Source organism: Oryctolagus cuniculus, chromosome 5 (assembly GCF_051225735.1).
Source record: "Oryctolagus cuniculus isolate XC-2025 breed Fujian yellow rabbit chromosome 5, ASM5122573v1, whole genome shotgun sequence".
Lineage (NCBI taxonomy): Eukaryota > Metazoa > Chordata > Mammalia > Lagomorpha > Leporidae > Oryctolagus > Oryctolagus cuniculus.
The window spans coordinates 86,441,718-86,455,268 of NC_142871.1; the positions used below are offsets into that span (position 1 = coordinate 86,441,718).

The 13,551-nt window shown below is 40.3% G+C and overlaps 1 long non-coding RNA gene across 2 annotated transcripts; it reads right to left on the reverse strand.

The window, feature by feature from the left end:
* Positions 1-1,914: 1,914 nt before the first annotated feature.
* On the reverse strand, positions 1,915-6,417 carry LOC149126564 (uncharacterized). Of its 2 annotated transcripts, none has more exons than XR_016233877.1 (4): positions 6,182-6,413; positions 5,738-5,907; positions 5,378-5,440; positions 1,915-2,105 (listed from the first exon to the last, which is right to left on the reverse strand). It is a non-coding gene; the product is annotated as an uncharacterized LOC149126564 (long non-coding RNA). The 2 variants fall into 2 exon arrangements; XR_016233878.1 differs by having other exon boundaries at positions 2,096-2,227; positions 6,182-6,417.
* Between the last annotated feature and the right edge of the window lie 7,134 nt (positions 6,418-13,551).

The window sequence follows — 13,551 nt, forward strand, 5'->3', positions numbered from 1 at the left end:
GTGAAATTGGCACTTTGAGATGCAATGACTTTTTTTTTATTTAATGAACATAAATTTCCAAATTACAGCTTATGGATTACAATAGCTTCCCCCCCCATAACTTCCCTCCCACCCACAATGCTCCCCTCTCCCACTCCCTCTCCCCTTCCCTTCACATCAAGATTAATTTTCAATTATCTTTATATACAGAAGATCAATTTCGCATATATTAAGTAAAGATTTCCACATTTTGCACCCACACTGAAACACAAAGTGTAAAATACTATTTGAGTACTAGTTATAGCATTAATTAAACACCTAAGAGTAATTGTGTATTAATTACAGAGTTCAACCAATAGTTTTAAATAGAACATAAAATGCAACTTTTGTATTGCTGTGGCTTCCCCCCCAAACCTCCCTCCCTCCTGTGGCCCTCCCCTCCCCCACTCCCTCTCCCATCCCGCCCTTCATCACATTTCATTTTCAATTACCTTCATATACTGAGGATCAACTTAGTATATACTAAGCAGGGATTTCAACAGGCTGTACTCACACAACCGAACCAGGTATAGGGTATTGTTCGACTAGTAGTGTTGTTTTTAAGTTTCATAGTAGAACACATTAAGGACAGAGATCCTACGTGGGGAGCATGTACCCAGTGACTCCCGTTGTTGATTTAACAATTGGCACTCTTATTTATGATGTCAGCAATCACCCGAGACTCTTGCTATGAGCTGTCTAGGCTATTGAAGCCTCTTGAGTTCACCAACTGTGAACTTGTTTAGTCAAGGCCATATCACAGTGGGGGTTCCTTCCTCCTTTCAGAGAAAGGCGCCTCCCTCCTTGATGGCCTGTTCCTTCTGCTGGGGTCTTGTTCACCAGGATCTTTCATTTAGATTGTCTTTTGCCACCGTGTCATGGCTTTCCATGCCTGTGAGACTCTCATGGACCTTTTAGTCAGATCCAAATGTCCCAAGGGTTGATTCTGAGGCAGGAGTGCTGTTTTGGGCGTTTGCCATTCTATGAGTTGAGATGCAATGACTTTGAACAGCCTTTCTCTTGACTGTTGAGGAACAGTTTGTTTTTTTTCATACTATTTGTTGAACTCTTTACTTAGTGTAGAGCTAATCATATGTGTGTGAAGTTAATTGAAAATAGATGTTAGTAAAAAATAAGAATAAGAGAGGGAGAAGGAAGAGGGGTGGGGGGCAGGCACACTTGGGGAAGAATCAGTGTGGGAAGAATCACTGCGTTCCTAAAGTTGTATTTATGCAATGCATGAAGTTTGTATTCCTTAAATAAAAGGTTTCTGGGGAAAAATATGACATCTTTCATTTTCTATTTTTTGTGTCTCAATATCTTAAAGGAAGAAATTCTGTGTTTTCTTGTAGTTCAAAACCTTTATTATGCAACCATTTAACACAGTTGACAAAGTCTAATTACTCATATAATATGAGCTGAGAAAATTCTACCTATGACATGCCATTAAATAACTATCTGGAGCTAAAATCTTCTGAATCTATGGCCTTGATAGCATTCAATTTTTTTATACATCTGTTATAAGCCATCCAGAACATCACAGGAAAATAGGAACCAGTGTGACAAAAGTCAAGTTGAAGTATATATCCAGGAAGCCAAACATCATTTGGTCAAACACATTCCCAACTCCACCTTCATTTCACTAAAAGAAATCACTCAGCCATTCATGGCATTTGATCCTTAATAATAATATTTTTAATTATGAAATTATGAAATAGTCATAATAGAGTCATCACATCGATTGCATGATAAAAATAACTGTCAAAAGTTTTTAGTGTATTGAAAAATTAATGATATTTCAAGTGGATTAAACCACTTGAAATATTATTGAATAAACTGTAGTTTGGCATCTATTTGTCATTTAAATAATTATAAACTTCTTTAAAACCAGTTTAAAATACATAACACATGATGCTATTTTGTAAAGCTAAAGGGTGAAACAGCCAATGTATTTGTAACAAATTATAACCAATGAGGCCAACACCATGGTGCAGTAGGTTAATCCTCTGACTGCAGTGCTGGTATCCCATATGGGGACCGGTTCAAGTCCCAGCTCCTCCTCTTCCAATCCAGCTCTCTGCTATGGCCTGGGAAAGTAGGAGAAGATGGCCCAAGTGCTTGGGCCCCTGCACCTTCGTGGGAGACTTGGAAGAAACTCCTGGCTTCAGATTGGTGCAGCTGCAGCCACTGCGGCCATTTGGGGAGTGAACTAAAAAAAGGAAGACTTTTCTCTGCCTCTCCCTCTCACTGTCTGTAACTCTACCTCTCAAGTAAATGAATAAAATCTTAACAAAAAAAAAATTATAACCAACAACAATGTATAAAATCTACCAACAAGGTATGAAATTCAGTTACCATAAACATTTTCAGCCAGTTTCTAAGCAATTATTTGTTTACAGCCTTTATAAACAGTGCATAAGAATTATCTGAATATTTTGATTAATACTGCCTGTAATTTATTTTTCAGACTCTAAAATAGAAAGGAAAATGCAAAGTGCTACCCAAGGACATACTGAAAAACAGTTTTAATTTAGACAATGTTGAATAATGTTGGAGAATGGGATTTTAAAAAAGTACTCACCATCAGGTCAGTCTGGTACATAGAAACCGAAAGACTAATTCAATTTCCAAAGCTGACAAGGATATTCTTTATTATATATGTATGTGTGTGTGCATGTGTGTATGCTTTCAAATGCACCTAAATCTGCTTCATTAAACCAGGAATTTACAGCTAAATATGTCAGGGTCCCAACATGAAACAAATGGAAAATTTGTGAAATGAATAAAGTAAGAGTGTTTACAAGGTGGGCAAGGTATAAGAAAACCAGATAGAATATCATCCTGGGCCTAAGTTGAGCTTTATTTTTGTTAGCAGATACAAGGGGTCCATTCACTTGGGATATCACCAAAGAATCAACCTCTAGTGGAAGTTACTTAAAGGACAGCTTTATTTACTTGAAATAAATAAAGGAGATAGTGGGAAGGTACAATTCCCTAAAGAAACTGCCTCCCAAACAAGGGATTTTCCAGGGATTTTATAGCAAGGGTTTTATAGCATGGGCAAGAGAAGTGCCCATGATGTACTAAAAGGATAGCAGGAGGACCCTTCTTGCTTATAATACACATCTAGAATGTAGAAGAGGAAGTCCCTCCTACCCAAGCAAAATGCATCTTACTACACCACATTTCCAAAAATCTGATTAAAACTGCTGTCCTGCAGATTTCCTTGTTTGTGGTGATCTGGTGCACCCTGAGTACAATATTTCAGGACAAGCTTTCCTGTAACATTCTCTAAAAATCAAGCTCAAGCAAGTAAACTTTCAGATTTTCTGCCCCTACTCCTTTGACCCCTTCTTGCCTAAATCATACTTTCATGGATATACCACCTCTGAGCCTAAAGAAGCAAGGGAAGCAGGAAAAAAGTGAAGAGGCTGCTTCCTGAAGCACAAAGTAGAGTGGAAAAGATTGAAAAATTGATCTAGAGTGGGAAATATAAAATAACTACCACAGTAGGTTTTTTTTAATGAAGTAGAAGGGGATTGATGTATCCCTTTGGTCCAAGCTGTGTAAGAATTAATAAAAGCAGATTGTCAGAGATCATTAAAGCACTGGCCTTGATGATTCACACTTGGCAATTATGTGTCTTCACACTTTTGTATCTTTCTCCCATCTTGACTCAGGGATTGGCCATATGACTTGTTATTGACAAAGAAACATTAGCACGTATAATAGAAGCAAAGACTTAATAGACGTCTGGACTTTAGGATTTGACCTATTGGAATACTGCCCTGATATTTCCTGCCATGAAGAAGCCAGAAATGAAATATCATGCTGAAAGAGAGGCCCAGCTGACCCAGTTGGCTCAACTGGAATCCACTCTGTAGATCTGATAACAGAATGCAGCATTATGAGTAAACCCAATCAGAAAAACGAGCCTGTCAACCCACAAAACCATGAGAAATACTAATAGTTTTGTTCTAAGGCACTAAGTTTGGGGTAGTTTATTATGCAGCCATAGATAAAGAACACAATCTGATTTCTAGTAAGGAATAGTTCATTATAACTTCATTTTGGAGCAAAACTTCTCGAAATTCATGCATATGTAGGGCCTTCAAAAAGTCCATGGAAATGAATATTATGAAAAACTATGTATGGATTTCAAAATTTTCTTGCACCAAAATGAACTTATCTTTTCATTCCATTTCTTCACAACCTCTTTGAAGTACTTTCATATGTCTAGAAGAAGAAAGCTTGCAACTATACTCACATAAAATTTAGTCCTAAATTTCATGGACACTCCACACTACCAGTCAGTCCTACTCTATTTCCTTTGTGTGTCTGCTTTTTCATCCTCCATGATGACAATTTTACATGTGCTTCTGACCTCTTACATCTCTCAACATTCAATTCTCAATTCATGGCCTTGCCTCATAATTATTTAAGACAATGCAAACGAGTCAGAACCTCAATTATCTGTACCTATTCTTCCTGGAATCAGTAATATCTGTTGCCTACCATCAGGAGCAGCAGCCTCAGCATGTCAACCCACTGTACAATTTGCAGCATTGGGATCACTAAGACACGGTACCCACAGCACTGGATATAACAATATTTTACTCACCCAGTAAATCAAATCTTGAATATCAAAAGATATCCCCAAACTAGGCAATTTTCCCAGTATAGGTTTTTAGAGTCCTTTCACTACAAAATGTTTCAGGCCTAAACTGCACTCTCATGTAGCCATGTAAGGGTCAAAAAAGCTGCACATAATTGCCTTTCCCAACAGTTCAGCCCCTAGTCTTACTCAGATGCCTAAGAGCAAATAAAGTTTATCAAATTTGATAGGACTACTACTTCCCAAATTTTAAAATGAACGTGAGTCTCATTGGACCTCTAAACAACCCATACGGATATGCTTTGCTTGAAGACACTCCTGTCATTTTGAGATAATATTCCATCCAGGTTATTTGGAGAATCAGGAATCCCAAGTGCCTAGATTAAGCCAACTAAGGAGACTAATATAAAATAAGTCTGGGGAATTGTGAAATGTAAACCTGAAAACCATTTGCCTGACTTTGGGTCATCTCCAACTCAGTTTTTACCTTCCCCAAATTACTGATTTATAAGCAGTAAGAAGTATTAGCCATAAGACAAATGCTACCCTGTTCTGCCAACAGATAATCAAAGTCTATTCTGTTGTCCATAACCACCTTGGCTCGTGAATTAATAGAGTCTTGCTGGTATTGGACGACTTAGAGAAGGTCCTAGTCACCGTGCACCAGCCATACCACTACAATAGGAGTGTGTAACAAATAGAATTTCAGTATGGGGTGGTAAATTCAGTATTATTTGAACTTACCTACACTCATCACAGCTGTGCTGATTCTTATCCATGCTATCATGCCAGGCAATTAGGAGATTTCTACAGGAATAAAAGGAAGGATTACTATTCCCACTCCACTCTCTCTTCACATACCTGAGGCCAGATACTGTTGTTCAGTGTCCTGGGGTGAGGCTTGATCAAATAAAGCCATTTAGGCTATTTGTCAATAAACTGAGGCTATAACTTCCATGGATCTACTGCCCTAATACTTAACCAAAACCTTTCAGTTCCAATGATTCACCTGAAGAGAAACGTCTTATCCTAAACAAATTTGACATATTTCTGGAGTGGACATTTATCTGAGTGGTAAGACACCTGCATCCCATATCTGAGTACCTGGATCCAAGGCTCAGCTTCAGCTCCTGACTCCAGCTTCCTCTTAATGCAGATCCTGGGAGGTAGCAGTGATGGCTCAAGTAGTTGGGTTCCTGCCATTCTTGTGGGAGACCTGGATTGAGTTCCCAGTTTGTGGCTTCTGCTTGGCCCACTGCTGGCCCTGCAGGCATCTGGAGAACAAAAACAATGGATGTGAGATACCTCTCTCTCTCCTTCCCTCTCTCTCTCCTTCCCTCTCTCTCTCTCTTTTCTCTTTCTCTTTTGTCGCTGCCCCTCTTCTTGGAGGAACGACACTAAACCCTGCCTAGGCTTCATATCCGAGTCACGGCACCATTATGTCGCTCCCCCTCTTCGCGGAGGAACAACACTAGACCCTGTGCTGTTCTTTTGTCTGCTCAGCCCTCCCCGGGTTTGCTGCTGGTTCTTCCCGGGTTGGCTACCAACCCTTCCACCTCCGTGGAAGGGCGGTTCCCCCTGCCACTTTCCCCACTTCCGCGGGGGAGCGGCACACCGCCGGCCGGCTCTCTCGGGGGCTGCTCAGATGTTCCTCAGGTGTTCCCCTTAGATGTTCCTGGTGCATGTTGTCTCTCTCCTCCTTTATAGTCCTCTTCCACCAATCCCAACTCTGCTACCCACACGCCGAGTACGCTGCTCTCCTCCAATCAGGAGCAGGATCAGCTCCTGCAGGTCATCACTCAAGCTGGCAAGAAGCAGCTGCGTAGAAGTTGTTACTCCCTTCTCAGCGCCATATTGTGGGAGAGCAGATGCATAGAATAAGTCTTAATTCCAGTAACAGTCTAGTCTGGGTTGCTCCCCACACTCTTTCTCTCTCTCTTCTTCTCCATCTTCCTTTCCCTCCCCCTCTCCCTCTTGAATAAATCCACACTTTTAAAATTTTTGAGATATCCTAAAATATTGCCCACTTATATTGCAAGTTTAAGAGTCCTAGCCACAACCAGGAAGACCCTAGTGCTTTGATATTCTGTCATCCCTTCCCTTATCCCCATGGAGTTCCACAAGAGATTGATACCTGAAAGTAGAATTCCTTTCAGGTTTAAGTCAAAGATCCTACTGGCAGTCCCTCTACAGCTTGGACCACAAGCCACCCCCCAGAGAGTGTACACCTGTGGGAAAAAAATGAAAAGAATGATTGAGTATACTGAGACTGGAATTTCACAGGTGAAGCCCAATTCAGGCAGATGCCTTGTCCCCCACCTGCCATTAAGCTCTGTACTGTACAATATGCATTGCAGTGCCATGTTTTCTGTACTCTGGGGTGTATTCAATTACAATTGGCTTTTTTAAAGTAGGGGTACCATTTGGCAAATTATTCTTCCTGATAGACTTTTTGAAGCTATTATTTGAATTACCATTTTATTATTTTATTATTTATTATCATTTTATTATCACATTTGCTTGGGGTGATAGGGAGCATAAAAGGTCCATCTTTTGCCATGGAGCATGCCTATTGCTATGTAGCTTGTGCAGGCAATACAGTGTCTTGATTGGATTGAAATCCTGCTGGATGCCTTAACATATGGCAAAGGTGCTTTGTAAAAGCCACAGAAAAGATTTCCAAATCTACATGATGCACTGGAATGGCCATTCTATATCTGGAATATGTATCCTCATAAATGAGGCACCACTGAAATCTATGATGTGGTAAGTTTGCCACATTCAAGTGGAGCCTATGGTCTGGTTAATGTGATCCAGTTTACCATGTTGCATTGTCTGGGTTCATTGATAGGAGTCATATGACTGTTGCAGCTTTAGTTTCTGTATTTGGGGGAAGAGGAGTGAGTCCTTGTAATTTGATCCATTTTTGTACCTGAGGTATATTTCTATGCCCTGTACTTTTATAGACCTAAAAAGCAATTGTAGTGATCTGCTGAGGGCTTGCCAGCTCAGCTTCTGAGTTACAAGTATGTTTCCTTTTGAGTGAACCTTTGTCCTGGGCATCAACATGAGTGACAAATAGGTTTCCTTTCCAGTTTGGAAGCTGTTACCACAGTTCTTATTTCCGTATAGCATATTATTTTGTGGCCCATTTATTAATCTGTTAGTCAATGAACCATACGATTAGTGCATTTGTAAGGTCCATGGGTCTGCAAATATGTAGCAGGGAGTTCTATCGGAGTGGCCTATATAGAAATCATTATTATATGGTATTTTTTCTTGGCTTTAGGAGTTCTCTATCCTTGGAACAGATGACCACAGGAGCCCATTGGACTCTATTTGCTAAAATACTGGAGATCTGCCTGGAATCAAGTCATATCATCACTTGGAACATCTCTGAACCAGAGTCCTATTTAGTTAAAGGACAGAAGGAATTGTCCCCTATGAGCCATTAGTCCCTAGCAGCAAGGTGGTTACTTGTTTATGAAGTTGGTAAAGCCCTTTGGGCCCAAATAAGGCTAGGTTTTTGATGTACCAGTAGTATGTAATTATGGAGCTTGCTTTATTTTGTTAGTAAGATTATTGAGTTCCCGAATGAGGAGGGGAAGCTTGAGTTTCATATTACAAACAGTTCTTTAGTAGTCAGGTACTATGTTTTTGTCAGGCCCGGAAGGCAGGTTAAGAATTGTCATTTGAAGTGTGTATACCTACAGTTACATAGGGCAACTTACGTGTTTAAAATCCAAGCTGGGGTTGGGCATTTAACCCAATAGTTAAGACATCAGTTATGATGTCACATTCTATGTTGAAGAACATAATTCAATAACTGGCTCCAGCTCCTCACTCCAGTTTCCTGCTAATGCAGACTCTGGGAGGCAATGGTAATGTCCCAAGTACTTGGATCCCTGCCACTGACATATGAGACTCCAACCGAGTTCTGGGTTCAGCTTCAGTTCAACCCAGCTAAGGCCTTGAGGGCATTTGAGAAGTGACCAGCAGATGGGAGTATTCTCTCTCTCTCTCTTTCTCTCTCTCTCCTCCCAACCTCTCTCCTTTCCACATAAATAAGTAAATAAGTTTTAATAACCCAAGGGGTCCACACATCCAGGTAACAGTCTCTTGTTAGAGGATCCAATCTGAACAGGTAAGAGTTACTGAGAGTTACTAGTTCTACTTGGGCCTATGCCATTGCTTGTTGTATGATCTTGAAAGATTGCCGTTATTGAGGGATCCATTTATAGGTGACTATTTTTCAGGCCATCTTAATTAAAGAGGCCACAAGAATACATAGATGTGGTAGATACTATCTTCAACATCCAAACAGACTCCCTAGCTATTGAGTTTCTTTCTTGTACATACTGTGAAGGACAGTAATTTTTGCTTGACTTTATCAAGATCACTTATCTGATTACTGGCTCAGGAGCTTCCGGGAAACTGTACTTGTTGAACAGGTTCCTGAACTTTATCAGGTAGAGGACCCAGCCTAAGTGTGTCATAGTGTCTGTTACCTTATGTAGGGACCTGGTCGATTTGTTTCTTAGGCTGGTAATGAGGATGTCATCAGTGCAGTAGATGACAAGTATGCCTAGGTGTAACTGGGCTTGCTGCAGATCTGGAGGATTTTTGGGAAAACTGATGTGTCTTTGTAGAACTACAGTGTAGGTATATTGTACATCATTCGATATAAACAAAAATTGGTCCTGGGTTGTGGCCTGCAAAGAATGAAGAACAAGGAAGGTCTTAGCCAGATCAATAATAATGTTATTAGTCTATACTATATAGGCTGCTGCCGTCTCAGTGACAGCAATGCTATCAGGTACCATAGGAGCCATGGGTGACATCCAAGTATTTAATAATTAGTAATATACTGTCAACTTCCAGTTCCAAGGTCTTTTTTTAAAGTCCTGACTGGGCTGTTAAACTGCAATTGAACGATGCATAATACTCCTGATAGGTAGTACTGCTTTTGATGAATAACTTGCTGGGACTTGGGTATTCTAAGTGGTGTATAACAGTGGACATGCTCCTCTGTTATGGCTTAATCCTCTATTTTCTGAGAAGGTATTTGCCCTGTAGTGGCAGTTGTGCTATAAATAACCAAAATATCACTAATTAAAACACTTTCAGGGGCCAGTGCTGTGGTGCAGCGGGTAAAAGCCATGGCCTGAAGTGCTGGCATCCCATATGGGCACCGGTTCAAGTCCCAGCTGCTCCACTTCCGCATCCAGCTCTCTGCTATGGCCTGGGAAAGCAGAAGAAGATGGCCCAAGTATTTGGGCCCTTGCACCCATGTGGGAGTCCCGGAGGAAGCTCCTGGCTCCTGGCTTCAGATCAGCACAGCTCTGGCAATTGTGGCCATCTGGGGAATGGATAAAAGACCTCTCTCTCTCTCTCTCTTTCTCTCTCTCTGTCTTTCAGATAAATAAAATAAATCTTAAAAAAAAAAAAACACTTTCAGCAGTGACAATCATGATCTTCGGCACACAAAATAGTCCAACATGCCCTATGCAAAATTCTTGTGTCTGTATCTGCCAAAGGTCATTTGTCTCAACCCCTAAATTTATTAGTTCACACTTAACCTGTGGGGGAATCTGGGATTCTCATTTAAGGATTGGATACCAAGAGCCCCATAAAAGTTGAGATTTGCATTTGATTTTTTTTTTTTTTGTCTTGGCAAGGGTGTAGAGCCCATGGTTTCCAGTGAGAACCTAGAGATCTTGGTTTTATTATTTTTAAGGGATAAAGTTAGAGAATGTGCTCAAGGGATCATCCTCCTTATTTGACTCACCATTTTTTTTAACTTTTATTTAATGAATACAAATTTCCAAGGTACAGCTTATGGATTACAATGACTTTCCCCTCCCCATAACTTCCCTCCCACCTGCAACCCTCCCATCTCCCGCTCCCTCTCCCCTTCCATTCACATCAATATTCATTTTCAATTATCTTTATATACAGAAGGTCAATTTAGCATATATTAAATAAAGCTTTCAACAGTTTGCACACACACAGAAACACAAAGTGTAAAATACTGTTTGAGTACTAGTTATAGCATTAAATCACAAAGTACAGCATATTAAGGACAGAGATCCTACATGAGGAGTCAGTGCAGAGTGACTCCTGTTGTTAAATTGACACTCTTGTTTATGGCATCAGTAATCACCCTAGGCTCTTGTCATGAGTTGTCAAGGCTATGGAAGCCTTTTGAGTTCACTGACTCTGATCATATTTAGACAAGGTCACAGTCAAAGTGGAAGTTCTCTCCTCCCTTCAGAGAAAGGTACCACCTCCTTTGATGACCTGTTCTTTCCACTGGGATCTCACTTGCAGAGATCTTCCATTTAGGTTTTGTTTTGTTTTGTTTTGTTTTGTTTTGTTTTGTTTTGCCACAGTGTCTTGGTGTTCCATGCCTGAAATACTCTCATGGGCTTTTCAGCCAGATCCGAATGCCTTAAGGGCTGATTCTGAAGCCAGAGTGCTGTTTAGGACATCTGCCATTCTGAGTCTGCTGTGTATCCCAATTCCCATGTTGGATCGTTCTCTCCCTTTTTTATTCTATCAGTTAGTATTTGCAGACACTAGTCTTGTTTATGTGATATCTTTGACTCTTTGACTTACCATTTTCACAATCAGAATTATCTTCTCCCATGTCCTTTCAAGGAATAGAGAAGCCATAATCCATGTGTCCAAGAACTCCCTCTTTTTTTGTTTGTTTTTGATTTTAGGTCTTAGAACCTTAACCTCTAACATGGAAGGCCCTCTCTTTGACAGATGATTGAAGTCTTCTGTAGAGATTCCACTAATTTTGTTTTGTCTATCTCTTGTTTTAACAACCAAAACCATATTGCTCTCTGGGTCAACTCTTTTCCCATCTTCCTCTTCCTTTTGTCATTCCTTGCATTCTCCTTCCATTTGGGAGTATTGCTTTCCATTGTTGGATTTCTGTTCGACCCAAGTTGTTGAAAACCATTGAAACCATTTTGCTTTTATACCAAAGCAGGGTATTTCAATGGATTTTTTCCACTGCTTCATCTCCATACCTATTTCAGGGTACAAGAATATGGATAATGAGGTCTACTCTTTGAGAGGTCCTGTCAAGTGAATGCTTCCAATATGTCCTCCATCTCCCCAGAAGTTGGGTCATATAGTCAGCTGTATATGGCTTTTACTTTAAGAGCAGTTAAGACATTATGAACAGTTTTCCTGGCAATCTTGGCCTTGGGTGAATCCTCAGTGATTGGAAATACCATTCTCATGCTCTTTGCAACATGCACCAAAAGCAACATGAGATCATCTCTGCCCATCCTGTCTGGTTCAAAGCAAGCAAAAACACATTGCAGCATGGAGTTGGTGGTTAGCTTTTCTAGTTTGTATCATTCAGCCTGAAACATTTGAGTCTGCAAAGCCCCTCCTCAAACAGGTAAGCTACGTGAGACTCCTCTGGCATCCACACAAAGCTGTCTTTCAGTTTTCAGATTTGATTCTCAGAAAAGGACCTTACAACAATCTCATTTTCAGCAATACCATTTATGAGTAGTAGAAACCAGTCTTAATTGAATATTGTAATCTACCAGACTACATGGAGCTTCCTGTAAGGGTACAAGTTTTGATTCCTTTCAGGAGTGGTCTGCAACCCCTGGGATACAGTGGGAGATGGCAAATAGTATGGGGGAGTACAGGGATGGCCAGGAGCCAGAGTATAGACTTCTTGCTTTTTAGGGCCCATCTTTTGTATTTCTACCCTCATTCATTACACCAGTTTATCCTCATCAGGGAGATTGTCTATACTTAATTTACCCTGTGCAATCTAAGAGAGACTAGTATCTCAGTCAGGCCATCATTCCCTCAGTGATTTGGCAACACCCTGCATGGACCCTGCATCTCCATCATGCCATAGTAACTCGGATTACTGTGTTAAACTGTTGATCAAATGACACTTGTTGCCTACTACCAGAAGCAGTAGTCTCAGGATGTTACCCCACTACATGGTTTGAAGGTATTGGAGCCACCAAGGAAGATTGAACTCTTGTAGGCAATAGAGGAGACAAAGCTTTATTCATGTAGTGAAGGGATAGAGAAGATCTGTTTCAATAATGGAACTATTGAAGCTATGGCAAACAGGTCTTGCCCTGCGGCTTATACAGGGTGATGATATGTGTGCATCTCTCTTGTTCTGCAGCCAGAGGAAACTTTTCCCTCCCCAGAGATACAGCAGTGGAGTTGGCCAGGTGCATTATGATGCACATGCTTTAAGTAGGACAAAGAAGTACACATCAAGACCCAAAGAAAGAAAGATACTCTCAAAGAAGGCAATTTGTTCAGCACAGGTTTAAGGACTCCTTATTTCCATATAAGAAAAGGCTCCAGGACCAAAGCATACTCTTCCGTAGTTGTGCAAATATTCACAGGTTATTTATGATTTCCATTCCCAATATCTTCCTTCTCTTTTGTTTTAATAGATTAAGTCTCTTTTCCAGGCAAAAATCTCTATTCATATTCTAGAGATGATTTCCTCTTGTCTTCTTAAGGATTTGTCTACAGTAACTTTTGCCTCTTCTTCCTGTGTCATATATCTTCTCCCTCTACAAAACCATTTCCATGAACATGTAAGTATGCACTAGTGTCTTCCATATACAAAACAGTTCCTTGACCCTACATCCTTCTTTACCTACTGACCTCTTTCTATTTTCTCACCTCATTATCACTTCAATCCTGTTCAAGTGGACTTCTATTGCTATTCCATTAAGATTATGTTTACAATATCTAGAGTGATCGTCATGTTGCCAAATCCAATGATTATTTCTGTTATCTTACTTGATCTTTCAGAAGCATGCAACTGAGCTATCCCTGTAATTCTTCACTTCATTTCTAAGATATGATATTTTCCAGTTTTCTCCTCAAGGAGTCTTTGCTGGCTC